This window comes from Talpa occidentalis, unplaced genomic scaffold (assembly GCF_014898055.3).
Source record: "Talpa occidentalis isolate TD23 unplaced genomic scaffold, MPIMG_talOcc4v2.1 talOcc4.9, whole genome shotgun sequence".
NCBI lineage: Eukaryota > Metazoa > Chordata > Mammalia > Eulipotyphla > Talpidae > Talpa > Talpa occidentalis.
The window spans coordinates 19,452,937-19,466,716 of record NW_023605305.1 but is presented as its reverse complement, the minus strand read 5'-3'; the positions used below and the strand labels follow the sequence as shown (position 1 = coordinate 19,466,716).

Sequence of the window (13,780 nt, the reverse complement as noted above, 5' to 3'; positions counted from 1 at the left end):
CCAAAGTCACACAGCTTACAAATCATTGATGGAGTGAGGACACCGCCCTGATCTGGCCCCGCATTACAGGGCTGATCGTACCTTGATATGTCCGTTTCCCCGGGGGACTTCCCCATCAGACTGCGAGCTCTTCGCAGGTAGACTTGGTGTTCGTTCGTTCACCTCTGCTGTCAGAAGCATAAACACTGACTACCTTTTCTTGAGCACTTCGGATGGGGGAGGAGCTATGTCAGGGCATTACAACTGTTATTTCACTATTGCATTAGAGCCATGGTATGAGGAACTGAGGTCCAGAGAGGTCAATTAACTGGCCTGAAGTCACGGAGCCGAGTCTGGATTGGAAACCAGGTCTGCCCATCACCCTGTCCCGGGAGGGTGAACACTGAGACCAGCCTAGCCAGCACCCCGAAGGAGCACCTGGGGAGGGGCCTTTGGAAAGGGGAACGCCAGGTGCCAGGCCCCGCCACCTGGGGAAGGTCAAACCTAGACACACACGAAGAAGACAGAACAGGCACCCCGGGGAGGAAGGCGATAAGCCATACCTACTGCAGGGCAGGGCCGGGTGCAGTTAAGCAACTTCATGTCCCATTTCCCATGCCCTGCCCAGCCCACAGACATCAAACAGTGAGATCTGCTCAGACCCCATGGCCACAGGGGGTCCCAACTGGCTCCCAAGAAAGTAAATGGGAGCGAGCAGGACCCAAAGCTGTGCGGACACTATGATTACAAGGAGGCAAAAATAAAAACCTGCGTCAGAAAGAGCAAGCTGCCAGAAACCACGCCCACAGGGAGGCTGGGTGCGGGGGGGAGGAGGCTAGAGCTGATCTGGGTTTTTGTCTTTGTTTCTCTGATTTCCACATTCTCTGTAATGTCATTCAGTTGCTTTTATCATGAAAACAATTAATTTATTCTTAAAAAATGGAAGAGGTTGATAGCAGGAGAGGGCCTGGGGGAGGGGGGTAGACGGAAGTCCCGGTGGCATGGAGGTGCAGGGCAGTCCGGGCCAGCAGGCGGTGGGCACTCAGTCAACCACTCCTACCAGCTCTGCCCAAAGCCCATTCTCCAGGTAGGAGGAGCTGGGTAGGGGGTGGCAGAGTTCAGCAATATTACCTGGCAGAGGTGACATTCGTCTGCACTTTGAAGCTGCACAAGGTGGGGAGAGAAGGGAGTTTCCACCACCTTCCCTGGCCTGGGCCAGGCCCCCATCACCTGCAGCAAGAGCCTCCTCCCAGGTTTCCCCACCTCTACCCACAGCCCCCATTCCAGTCTCCTGCTGTGGTCACTGAGATATTTCTAAAACATAATCACAACACTTCTCTACTTAGAACCTTCCACGGGGCTCTACTTCTCTCCAGACGAGATATGGATTCCTTAGGCCTTATCTGTCCAGCCCCGATGACCTCTGGCTGTACTGGTGATTCCCCTCATCTTACACACCCAGTCTGGTCAGATTGAGTTTCCCCAGTGCTCGACTTCCCTTCTTACTTCCTTGCCTTCAATCAGGCTGCATACATGTCCCTCAAAGCTCTCTGCCCACCCCATTTCACTGGTTAAGTCCAACCTACCCCTGAAGGCCCCAGCTTACAGGCTACTTCCTTCTGAAAGTCTTCAAGGATTGTTCCACCTCTACCCCTGAGGCTGCTGGGGGTCTTGCCTCTGTTTTCTCTGTGTCCTGCATTTCCATCATCAGAGCCCTTGCCAGTTTTCTCATGCATCTCTGTTGCTGGACATGCAGCCTGCCAGGGTGGAATCAGGGCTGAGTCATTGGCCTTTGAATCCCTTGCACAGTACCTGCTAGACATTTGGATGAATGAATGGATGCTCTAAGTGGAAGGAACTAAAACTGCCATGGTCTAAATAGAAGAAAGTCCCTTCTCTCCTCCCAGTTCACTCCGCACACTCTGGCACTACGTTATTCCCTGCGTACACGTTCTCTATTTCCTGTAGCTAAGCCCCATTTTCCTGAGTGATGTGAGAAGGACTGTGTTCTGCACAGACTAGAGGGCCAAAATGATATTAACAACTAATAAACACAGAAAATGGCTATTGGGCCTCCCCTGGTGGCGCAGGCGGTTGAGCGCAGCACTGTGAAGCTGTCCACAGCCTCTGCATTGCCGGTTCGATCCCGCCTGCTGGCGAGGGTCCCACATGGCACAGCAGATCTCTCCTGTTGCGCCTGCTGATCCCCTCAGCAGTGTATTTCGTTAGTCTGCCTGTTCTGTTCCCCGCTCTGGCTCTGGCGAATCCTCTCACCCTCCCGCGAATCTGGCCTGACCCCGGTTTTTGTATGGATAAATAAATAAATCTTAAAAAAAAAAAAAGAAAAGAAAATGGCTGTTTCCCTAGCAGTGAAAACAAAATGAGTTTCACCTATTACAATAGCAAAAAAGAATAAGAAAATGATAATACCCAATGCTGGAGAGGGTATAGTGAAATTGGCATTCCCATACATTATGGGTAAGAGAATAAACTGGAACAATCATTTCTGAAAACAATCTGGGAATAATATATCACACGCTCTAGAAATTTTCAGATTTCCTGGCCTACTGATCCCATTTTTAGTCATCCATCCCTAGAAAACAACCCAATATAGACAAAGTTTTATGCACAAAGCTGTTTGCTCCAGTGGATTTTTTCAATAGCAAAAAATCTGCAACAGCCAAATTTTTGGACAATAGGGGGATGACTCTGTAAATCATGTTACGTGATGATATGAGCTACAGTTGTTAATAATAGCCAGCGTTCACTTGGTGTCGTAGTGACTCATGTAGCACTCACATGAACTGTGCGAGGGCCCGAGGTGGAAAGGGACGTGGGGGCCTGCCCAGCGTCAAGCAGCGTGTGTCTGATCTGAAGCCAGAAAATCCGACTGTGGAGCCCAGGCTTTCTACCCTGACACTGGCTCCACCAGAAAGAGGCATTAAATCCATCCTCAAGTTTAGAAAATACTCACCATACAACTTTTGGGGGGAAAGGGGGTGCAGATTTTTTAAAGTACATGTATATAGAGCAATAATATCTATATAAAAATCGGGTGCTGAGAAAAAGGAGGAAAGGCGACACCAAAATGCTAGCAGTGCGCGTGTAGCAGGCTTGGAGAAAGGGCAGAAAGTGGGAGGGTCGGGGTTTATTTCATTCCCCTCTTCCCTATGATTACATGACCTTTTTAAAGAATATTTTTAATAAAACTAAAGGTTTAGCAAGCTTTGACCAAGCCAGACACTCCACCCCCAACCCATAGCCCCACTAGGATTCTGGCCTCAAGCCACACCTTTACCCAAGAGGAGACAGTGTCTCTGAAAGGGCCAGGGGCCCACTCAGACAGAGCCCTACAAGGAATCTTGAGCCCCACTCCTAACCTCAGCCAGGAGTACAGAATCAGGGGCTCCCCTCTTCTCTGGGGAGGACCAAAGGAAAGCTTGCCTGGGACATTCACTCCCCCACTTAAAATTCCTTCCCGGGGGCCCATCACTCAAGATACAGTTCAAACTCCCAGGCAGCACCCAAGGGTCTTTGCTAAAGCCCTGTGGGCCATACTCACCCCACAGCCAGGCTCCCACTCTCCTGCCTCACTTCACCACCCACAGGACCCCAGTCGTGCGGCTCTCTCCTGCTACCATGCCTGTGCACAAGTGGGTCCTTCCACCTTGGGGCACAGCACCCAGCGGGACTCCTCCAGCATCCCAATGACCCTGGAAAGTCAGCTCAGGGGTCACATGCCTGGAGAACCCGTCCTGCTCACCACCCCTTCCAAGGTTATGTCTGCAGTCCCCTGAGCTCCCAGCTTCCTGGGCTTCCCCCAACAAAGCACTGACCCAGTCCTAGAACGGGCAGCTTACTTGCCTGTCTGCTCCCCGCTCCCTGGCAGCTGTGAGCTCCCTGAGATTGAGGCTGGGGTCTGGTTCTTGGCTACAACTCCACATCCCAACTCACCCCCCAGCTGACCAGTCTCTTTGAGTCCCAGCTAAAGGTCACTTTCTGACCCTCTCCTCAGCAAGAACCGGGCCACTCCATTGTGCACACCCACGGCTCCCACCTTCTCCCTATCTCACCTGTGGAGCATTTCTCTAATGCTCCCACTTCAGGACAGGGCCACCACTGCAACCCCAGAGCCAAGTTCCAGTCACATAGCAGGGGCTCAGGTGCCTAATTCATGTTAGGTGCTCAGGAAACATTCCCTGGGGAAATCAATGTGAGGAGAGGCTCTGTTCATGTGGGCTGGACGCCTGAGAAGTCAGCAGGAGAGTAAGAGGGTAAGAGACAGCATGGGTGCGGAGGGCCGTGTAGGCGTGGAAAACCACTGACTTTCCAGGAAAGCAGAGCCCGCAAACATAGCCCTGTCCCGAGAGGGTACAAGCTGCTGCTAGGGGCTGGAGCGTCCCTGGGAAGATGAGCTTATCCACTGAGGGATGAGAGATTTCACCAAGGGAAAGGGGAGACGCCGAGAGAGAGATGCCAGGGAAGGGCAGGCCGGGGCGGAAAAGAGCTGCAGTGCAAAGGCCCAGAGGCAGGTGAGCGCGCAGCATTACATCGGGCCCATCGTAGAGCTCGCACAGGAACTTGCAGGGAGAAAGAGAGAATGGTGACCAGGGCACTTCATAAAGGACCAGAGTTCCAGGCTGGGGAGCTTGGATGAACAGCTTTGGGGGGCTATGGGAGGTCGCTGAGCAGGGAAAGCCAGTGGTCAAGGTTTTCAAAGGACGGGTCATTGCTAGGCTGAAAGATGGCCTGCGAGTGACGAGACAGGAGCTGAGGTTTCCCGTCCTCCCAGCTCCTTGAGACCCCCGTGTGCTTCCCATGACCTCTCTGCCCTCCACGTGCCCCACTCCATGTGGCCCAGAGCGCTGAGCCCCAGCTGTTGCACCCCACCCCACCCCCAAGACCCTGGCCAGGCTCGGAAACTCGCTCCTGGGAACTTCCTGTGAAGAACAGGGCTCCCGAGGGTCCTGGATCCAATTAGGCCGGGTTTCCGCAGCCCTGCGGGGCTGGGAAGGGCTGTTTTCACTGTGCTGGTGGAGCTGATGGGGTGGCGGGGAGGGAGGGGAGCTGGTAGTCAGTAGGAGCTAGGGTGCTGTCTCATCCCCTCCAGTTCCCCCCTTCCACATCAGCCACCCAGAGACACCCGAGGGCAGTGACTGTCCTCGAGAGCCTCAGAGCCCTCACTTAGGGGATGAGCCAGGCCCCCCTCTGCAGGCTTTGAACACATGCCCTTCTCCACTGCATTTCCCCAGGGGACCCCCAGCTCCCAGCTCCACAAGGAACCCTCTGCCAGTGTGAAAGGACAACAATAATAATAATAATTAATGAGCACTTCTTCCAGAGCAGGCACTGTCAGACACTTTACAAACACTTCTCAGGCTCCTAGACCCTGTGAGGTAGATACTGTAACATTTCCAACAGGACACACATTTAGAAAGATGCTAAGAGCATAAACGAACAGCTTAATAACTTATCATATGGTGCATATCCAGGGTGCCCAAGAAGCCCCCACCGGGGTCCCAACTCATTACCCTCCCCAAGGTCCTGCCCTCTTGGCCGCTATGGTCATGTCTTGCTTGGGTCAGGAAGGAGGTTCAGAATAGCCCGTGACCTGCCGAGGACGCGCCACTGGTGAGGACGGGGCTGGGGCCTCTGCCATCAGCCGCTGTGCGGCCTCCAGCAAGTCTGGGTCCTCTCTGGGCCTTCGTTCCTTAGATTTGACTAGATCGGGGTGCGGGTTCCTGGGCCCTCAGGTTCAGGAGCGATGTGGCAACTCCAGTTACAAGTACAATTCGGGGTGGAAGCTGCAGCTCGGGCCGCTGGGACTGTCAGTAGACAGGGACGATAATGGAGTCTGCACAGCCCTGGTGTGAGAACTCAGTGAGTGAACAGGCACGGAGGGTTTAGAACGGCGCTGAACACTGTGTGGCAGCTATTGTTACCGTCATTCTGTTTTTAGGCTCTCTAAGGCACAAGGGAGCCCAGCCCAACATTCCAAGACCCACATGGAAACTTGACCAACCAGGAACATTAACCAGGCTGGTGGGGGGGAGGGCTGGGGGGGGGGGGGGCTTGGGAGCCTTTCAGACCCGCAAGGGCTCTGCTAACTGGAGAACCAAGTCTGAGACTCAGAACAGGAGCGCGACTCTCAATCAGGCCAGCAGCCAGAGCAGGGCCAGGCGGCAAAGGGCGGCGGGCTGGTCAGAGAGGGGTGGGGGGGCCTGGGTGGAAATGCAGGGAGGGGCAGGCAGCAGGGAAGACCCACAGGCTCTCCCAGACCAGGCCTGGCCCACTTATCTCCCCCAGGCCTCAGCTACCACCTTCTCCACAGTCCTTTATTTCCCACCTCAGGGCCTCTGCCTGGAATGCTTCACGTAGAAAACTTTGGGCCACAGTTCAGCTATCACTTCCCCCCCAGAAAGCACCTCTCCCCTACAAACACCTTCATCACCACTCATCAGTGTATCCAAGAACACGCAGCTCTCGGGAAGCCCTCATCATAGAACAGTAGCTCCTTCCCAGCATCTACCAACACCTGCGGTGACACCATCGCGGGTGTGATGTCTGGTCTAAAGTCTGTCTCCTCCACCAGGGCGGGGACTAGGACAGTTTTCCTCACCTCCATTCCCACCTCTAACACACAGCCTGGCATATAGTAAATGCTCAAGAAATCAGCTCGTGAAGGCCAGGCCTAGAAACAAGTGGCCTGCTCCACCACTGTGAGCAGATGGGGGGGGGGCACACGTGAGTGCAAGGCATGCATGAGGAGTCATGTGCAGGGCCTGGGGGGGCTGCATCCCCATGTCCTACCAAGAATGTGTGCACGCAAGATGCACTGACATGTACAAACACACACCTGCATAAGCACAGTCTTGTGCAGATGATAAACGCGCCGTGTGCCCTGAGTGTGGACGTGCACAAGGGGGCGCAGGCATATGCCTGGGCATGGTACCTGGGAGGGTGCGTGGGGCACATGCGGGGCACAGCTGGCAGAGAGGGCTGTGTGCTCCTGTGAGGCGTGTGCATCATGCATGTGGACTCACACCCAGCAGATGCGCCTCCAAGCTCCTGGTGACCCGACTCGGGGCATCCCTGGTGGTGATCCTGAAATAGCCGGGTGCAGCCAGCCCACCCCAACACCCCAGCAAAGGGGCACCAGTAGTGGAATGGCTGAGTGTATGAGTGTGTGTGTGTTTAAGTGTCTAGAAGCAGGGGGGGGGGAACCCCAGAGGACCCAGATGGTGAAGACCCCTCAAGGGCATTCTGCAGTCACAAGGGTAAGGCATGAACAAGGCAGGACGTCTGGAGCCCAGAGTCAATCCCTCAGCCTTCCCCACACACCTTATCCACAAAAGACACCACCTGGCCTCTCCTCACATGCGACCCCGCCTCCAAAGCCTGCCCCTGCCATCCCCACAGCCCCCACCCAATTCTCACCACGCCCACATCCTTTACCCCAAGAGCAGGATGCAGACAGCACCAGGACCCTCGTGCCCGGCTCCTCCCCACAGCTCTGCTCCCAGTGTGCAGGCGAGGACACGGAGGGAGCAGCTTCCCCCACACAGGCTCTTCCTGCCTCTGAACCCCAAACTCTGGCAGCCCATTGGCACGTGAGGAGTGGGCCCGCCAGACAGTCACAAGCCGTGCGTGGCTGTGGACAAGGCCGCCACCTCCTCACCTTCCCGCTCAGTTTCCCCACGTGGGACTGGTGATGTGAGGTCTACCTCTCTCCACTTAGAGCGCAACTTCAGCTCTCAGATGATGGTCCAAGAATGGGTTACATAAACATTATCAGATATAGACGTTCTTGGGGCTACAGGCAAGATAACCGCCTGTCTGCTTCCCCAAGTACTCCCAGCCTGATGGCCCAGACAAGGGCAGCACACGGCGGGGGGGGGGGAGGGGGGGGAGTCTGGCACATTTGCACACTCGCTCCTGCATTCCCTCGTACATTCCGCACCGCGCACCAGGCGGCCTGCCCTCAAGGAGCTCGCGACCCAGCAGGGAGCAAGAAGTTGCTGAAGTCACGAAATCACAAGGTCAGAAGCGCTGGGAAACCATAAACACGAACATCGCTTCTCAGGCACCACCTCCTGGGAGCTGCACCGCTTACACTTGGGAAAGAAACTCTTTCTGGCGATGACAACTGTCTGCAAGAGGAGCCAGGGGGCTGGGAGGCAGCTCCCCACCCTCGAGCAGAGATCAAAGTCCTTTGGTGAGGATGTGTGAGGGGATTCCTGTTCTGTGCAGGGCTTAGGGGTCCAGTGAGGCTGGGCTTCCCCTGAGGGCTGTGGGATTCTCAGGAGTCCCAGAGTTCTGGGTTCAAACCCCACAAACCCCTGACGAGTTTGACTCAGGCAAGTTATCTAATCTCTCTGTGCCTCGTTTCCTCACCTGTAAACGGGGGGTGATGTCAGTGAGGGTTAAGTATATTAGTATTTAGAAAGCTCTTTTAAACACGGATTGGCACAAAGCAAGCACTCTGGCTGCGAAGCAAAGCAGTGAGAGTCCCCTTTGTAAGATTCTAAGTCCCTGATTGGACCCAAGTCCCTGATCAGACTCCAAGGGTCAGAGGCTCTCAGGTGGAAAGCTTCTCAGATTGAGGTTCTGAGATTGGAAAAGACCAGGATGCTTAGAGCCCATGATTTAATCATCTCGTTATTTCCTAACAACAGCCCCAAGCTTCCCAGGGGAAGAGAGGACAGAGCTCGGTGTCACTTCATCCCCCAGGTGCTGCCTTGCGGCCAGGGCCGCCACACCTGGGCTCCCCGCATCCACCCCTCCACTGAAGCCTCAGCCACACTGTGCTGCAACCACCTGCCAGCTCGTCTGCCTGGAGTCAGAGCATGTTCCAGCAGTGTAGACAGCCAAGAAGTGCAAATAAACAAATACATGAGAGTTCTGAATAGTGATAGAAGCTACAAAAGAAAAAGGGGGCTGACAAAGCAGAGTGACACTGGGAAGCTACCCTAGAGCAGGTTGTCAGGGAAGCCCCTCGGAAGAGGTGACATCTGAAACCCGTGAAACCAGAAAGTGCAAGCCAGGCAAACATTTAGGGGAAAGCATTCTGGGCAGGGGGGTGGGCAAAGGCCCTGACAACAGGCTTTGTCAATCTGAGGTGCAGAGAGAAGTCTTGTGTGGGGAGAGGTGGTAAGCCTGGGAAGGGAGGGCCAGCAGGGTTGGGGAGCTAAGGTTGAAGGGTGTTAGACCCAAACCACAAAGGGCCATGTTGGCCCACAAAGGACTTTGGATGTTCGTGCTTGCTTCTCCTAGAAGTGTTTTAGCAGGGTTATGACAGGGCACAGCAGGGCTTTCAGGGTTCCCATATCATTTGGCCCGTTCTGGAAACCCCATGATGATTTTGAAAATCAGGGTAGGAATCTAGGACTGTAATCAACAATCCTTACAATTCAGTGGATATGCTCAGCTCTACCACATGCCTGGCCAAAGCAGGGAAATAGTATAGACACTCTCGCCATCACTCCCAACAATCCATGAGCGGGTCACCGAGCGTACCCCATTTTAAAGATCAAGACACAGGCTGACAGAGGGGAAGAAAGTGCCCACAGTCCCACAAGCCAGGCACCACATTGGGCAAACTGTAAAGAATGATCCACAAGTGGGACTTGCTCCCAGAACCCAGATCCACCACCGTGAGGGTCTGTGGGACTCCTTTTGTATTTCCAAGCCTCCTCTTTCCTGAAATATCTTTCCTGGGGACTCAAGTAGGGACCCACAACACTGCGTTACCCACCTGCAGTCTCCTAACTTTTTCACTGTTGGCTTTAGTGCCCAGGAGGACTGCAGTTGTATCTGAGCTGGTGTTACAACGGGGGTTCTATAAGCCAGTGACTGGATGGATGGATTGATATAAAGATAGATGAACTACTGAAATGACTAATGAATGGTCAATGAAAAAACGAAGGAATGGGCCTCCCTGGTGACACAAGGGGTTAAGCACCACACTATGAAGCAATCCACAGCCTCTGCAGCACGAGTTCCATCCCCGGCCAAGGAGCAGCCCACATGGCGCAGCAGACCTCTCCTGTCTCCTCCACTGCTCCCCCTCAGCACTGTATTTCAGTCAGTCTGCCTGTTCTGCTCCCCACTCTGTCTCTGGTGGATCCTCTCACCCCCCACACCTCTGGCCTGTACCCCAGCTCTTGTATGCATAAATAAATTTTTTTTTTAAAAAATGAAGGAATGATCTAGCAAACCAATGAATGAATAACTGATGGCAGATGAAGCTGAGCACGGAAGAGTGTGTCCAGGGAAGGCTAGGGCCAGGCAAGTTTCAGACCTGCCCAGATCTCACCTATACACCAACTTTCTCTCCACCAGGGCTGCCTTGGCTCCACTCCCCCAAGACCACAAGGCCTATACCTCAACCCATGGGACAAAACAATGTCTCCGCCATCATAGTGCCCATGGCCCTGTCACCAACCACAAGCAATCACTGCTCTCCAGGGCCCAGTGGAGACTGGCATTGCGTAGAGCAGTTAGCTCCCTGAGGTGCGCCACACAGGAAAAGACAGGAGACTGAGCCTCTGGTCCTATCTGGGCCCCAAGTCACGGAGTAACTTCAAGTCAATGACTCCCCACTCCAAGCCCAGCATCTTTCCAGCTCTGATATCCATTAATGCTGATTTAGAGTTGCTGGGTGGGCAGAAGAATTTGAAAGGCCCCAAATTAGAAGGCCCCCTAGGAAAGGCCCAGACAAGGAATGCAGTGGCCTGAATCTAAGCCCTTTTCTACCACTTCTCAGCCTCTCCAAAATGGGGTTACATATCCCCCACCTTGACAATTCACCCCGAGTTTCTAGGAGCACTTGATATACTACACCGTGCAAACGCTGAGGTTGCACTCACTTTACAAGGCTCATGATGAGAAGAGTAAAGGGGACGTGGGATGCATCACCCCACTCCAGTCCAGTTCTGTCCAAAATGTTCCCCTTCTAGGGGGTCAGGGTCCCCAACAGAGAGAGTGGAGAAAACCCAGAGATGGGAGCCCGGACACCTGGGTCCTGTCTCAGCTCTTCTGACAGTGTGACTTTAGGCAAGTCATTTCCCCTCTCTGGACACCAGCTTCTCCATCTGGAAAATGCCTGTGGTCCAGGCAATGCCAAGTCCTGCAGGCCTAAACCCCTAAGCCCCGACCTTCAACCTGTCTCTACCTGCAAGTGGTTCCCACTGCCCTGGTGGAGACAGGACACAGAACCAGCTGTGAGGCTAGAGGGATCTCCCCTCCAAGAGACACTGGGGTAGGGGTTAGGGAGGCTCAGGGTCCCCCCCAGGGCTGACAGACTTTCCCAGCAGGGAAAAGACCAGTTTCAAACTGCCCTGGCGTCTTGGACAGCACCCGTCACCCCAGCCCCTGGAGGCCGGACCTTCAGACCCCTCTGCAATCTGCAAAGTCAGCAGGCCCTGCCCTGTCCATCCAGATACTTGAGGAACTTCACCCAAACCCAAACTGCCTCCAACAGAGGAGCCTCCAGGGTGCAGGGCAGGAGTGGCAGAAAGGGGTAAGAGTACAAAAACCATAGGGAGCAGCTCAGACAACCCCACCAGCACACCAGGCGCCCCCCCTCCACCAGTCAATCCCTCCTGCCCCTCCTCTCAGACAGTACCCCCAGGGGCTAGTAGCCTGCACCCAGCCAAGAGCCCAGCAGGGGAAGGGGTTGGACTGGCGGGACATTTGCCACTAGATGCCACCTCCTATTGTCAGGAGGCCCCCCTGGATCAGAGAAGGGGCTCTCCAACTGCCAACACCAACACACACGTCCCAGAGCTCTGGTGGGGGTGGGGGGGGGGCTACCCGGAAACCCAGGGCAGGATTCCAGCATACAAGTGGGCCCCTGGCCACCCAGAAAGGAGACAGGCCCACCCCACCAACAGTTCACAGTTCAAGGGTTCCACGCTGCTGGAGGGCAGGGTGGGACGGCAGGATTATTTCCTCCTCCCAGGCATCTTAGCTGGGAATTGTGGGTCCACTCTGAGCCCCAAGTGCCAGTCCTCTCCCCCAAATCTGAGGATATAGTTCCTTAAAACAGCGTCTTAAAGAGCCTCTTTCAAAAGCTGTCTTCTGGTACCCAAAAAATCCCCATCCCTAGCCCTCCACATCCCCCTCAGAGCTCTGAGGACACCGGCGGTTAACTTTTCCCCCAACAGCCTGCAAAGGCGGGTGTCTGGGGGGGAGAAATGGGCCCGAGGTTCCTTTCGCGGCATTTCACCGCCTTCCAAAAAAAAAAAAAAAAAAAAAAAAAGCTAGAGGGAAAAAAAAAAAAAAAACTTTCGGAGTTAACTTTAAATTCCCAGCCCTCCCCCCCAAATCGCCCAGCGGCTTCCTTTTTTTTTTTCTTTAAAGTGCAATTGCATTGTGTCTCACCTCCCCGAAAGGCTCGCGGCTCTCGCCAAAGAAAAGGGAAAAAAAGCCAACCCTTCGGGTGCCCCCTCTGCTTCCAGCCGCCTCTCCCACATTCTCAGACAGTTTTATTAAAATTTTCAGACAAAAGAAAAACAAAAATGGCAGCCTGGCTTATTTTTAAAACAGGACAGGGACGCCATATTCTGCAGATCTGCAAAAAAAGGGAGAAATCCGGCACTGGCCGCTCCACCCGGCCGGCTGCAAAGTGCGCGAACCGCGCGGTTTGCAATCCGTTTATTTGCATTAAGCCCCATGAATCATTGTTTACCGGAGAATTGCAGCAGGTTTGAATAGCCCGGCTCGGGCACACACACACACACACGCACACACACACACACACGCGCGCCCGCGGGGCCGGCTCCAGACGCGCCGCCGGGCCACTTCCCCGCCCGCCGCGGCCGCGCTCCGGCCCCGGCCCGAGGCGCGGGCGGCCCCGGCCCCCGGCGCGCCCCGGCCCGCGCTGACAGCGCCCGCGCCCCCGCCCGCAACTCGGCGCAACTTTCCCGCGGGCGGGCGCGCGGGCGGGCGCCGCCGCCGCCGGGCCCGCTCCCCGCGCGCCCCGGGCCCGCACGGACCTGGCTGAGCTGGCGGCGGCTCCGGGACGCGGCCGCAGCCCCGCGCCCGGCGGCCCGAGCAGGGCCGGGCTGGGGCTCCGGCTCCGGCTCCGGCTCCGGCGGCGGCTCCGGCTCGCGCGGGGCGGGCGCAAACCTTCCGGGTCGCCTGCTGTTCACTTCTGGGTTCTGCAAGCGCCGAGGCGCGGCTGCGGCGGCGGGAGGCTGGGTCTGCAGCGCCGCGCGGCCCCCCGTGCGCTCGGCGAGCCCCCGCGCCAGGCGCCCGGCTCCGGGGGGCCGCGTCGGGCCCCCGCCTCTCCGGCTGCGCAGCCCGTCCGGCCCCGGGGGCTCCCGCGAGTGGGCAGCGCCGGGCGCGGGCGGCGGCGCGCGAGGGGAGGGGGCCGCGCGGGGGGCGGGGGCGGGCCGCGCGCTGGGGCCCCGCTCGGGCCCCGGGGCCTCGTCTCGCGCTCGCCGCCGCCGCCTCGCAAAGTTGCGCCGCGCCCCCCGCCCGCGCCGCGCCGGAGGCAGAGCCACAAAGGAACTCCTCGCCCCCTCCGCCCGCCCGAGCCGCGCGGGGAGGGCACCGGCGCCCGGCCCTAGGCCGGCCCCTTCCCCGGCGCGGGGGCTCCCGGGGCCCCGAGGCCGCGGCCATTGTCCCGCCCAGGCCGGGCCGCCGCCGCGCCCCCTCCCCGGCGAGGGCGGGCGGGGGGCCTGGGCCTGGCGGGCCGCGGTCCCGACCAGGCCGAGCCCGCGAGGTGCCAGGCTGCCCCCGGGGGTCCCCTTCGCAGGCGGCAGGCTGGAGGGCACCCCCAGAGGGGGCCCCCACA

The 13,780-nt window shown here is 56.7% G+C and overlaps 1 protein-coding gene across 2 annotated transcripts in view; it reads right to left on the bottom strand.

Annotated features, from left to right (window-relative positions):
- Window positions 1-13,137, bottom strand: part of ZNF362 (zinc finger protein 362) — a 31,397-nt gene extending 18,260 nt beyond the window's left edge. Inside the window, exon 1 of one of the 2 annotated variants that reach the window (XM_037501198.1) lies at window positions 12,978-13,137. The gene's annotated coding sequence lies outside the window, so the exon portion shown is untranslated. Of the gene's footprint in view, window positions 1-81; window positions 6,033-12,977 lie in introns of those variants that run through there. The other variant, XM_037501200.2, reaches the window with a different exon arrangement.
- Window positions 13,138-13,780: the final 643 nt, after the last annotated feature.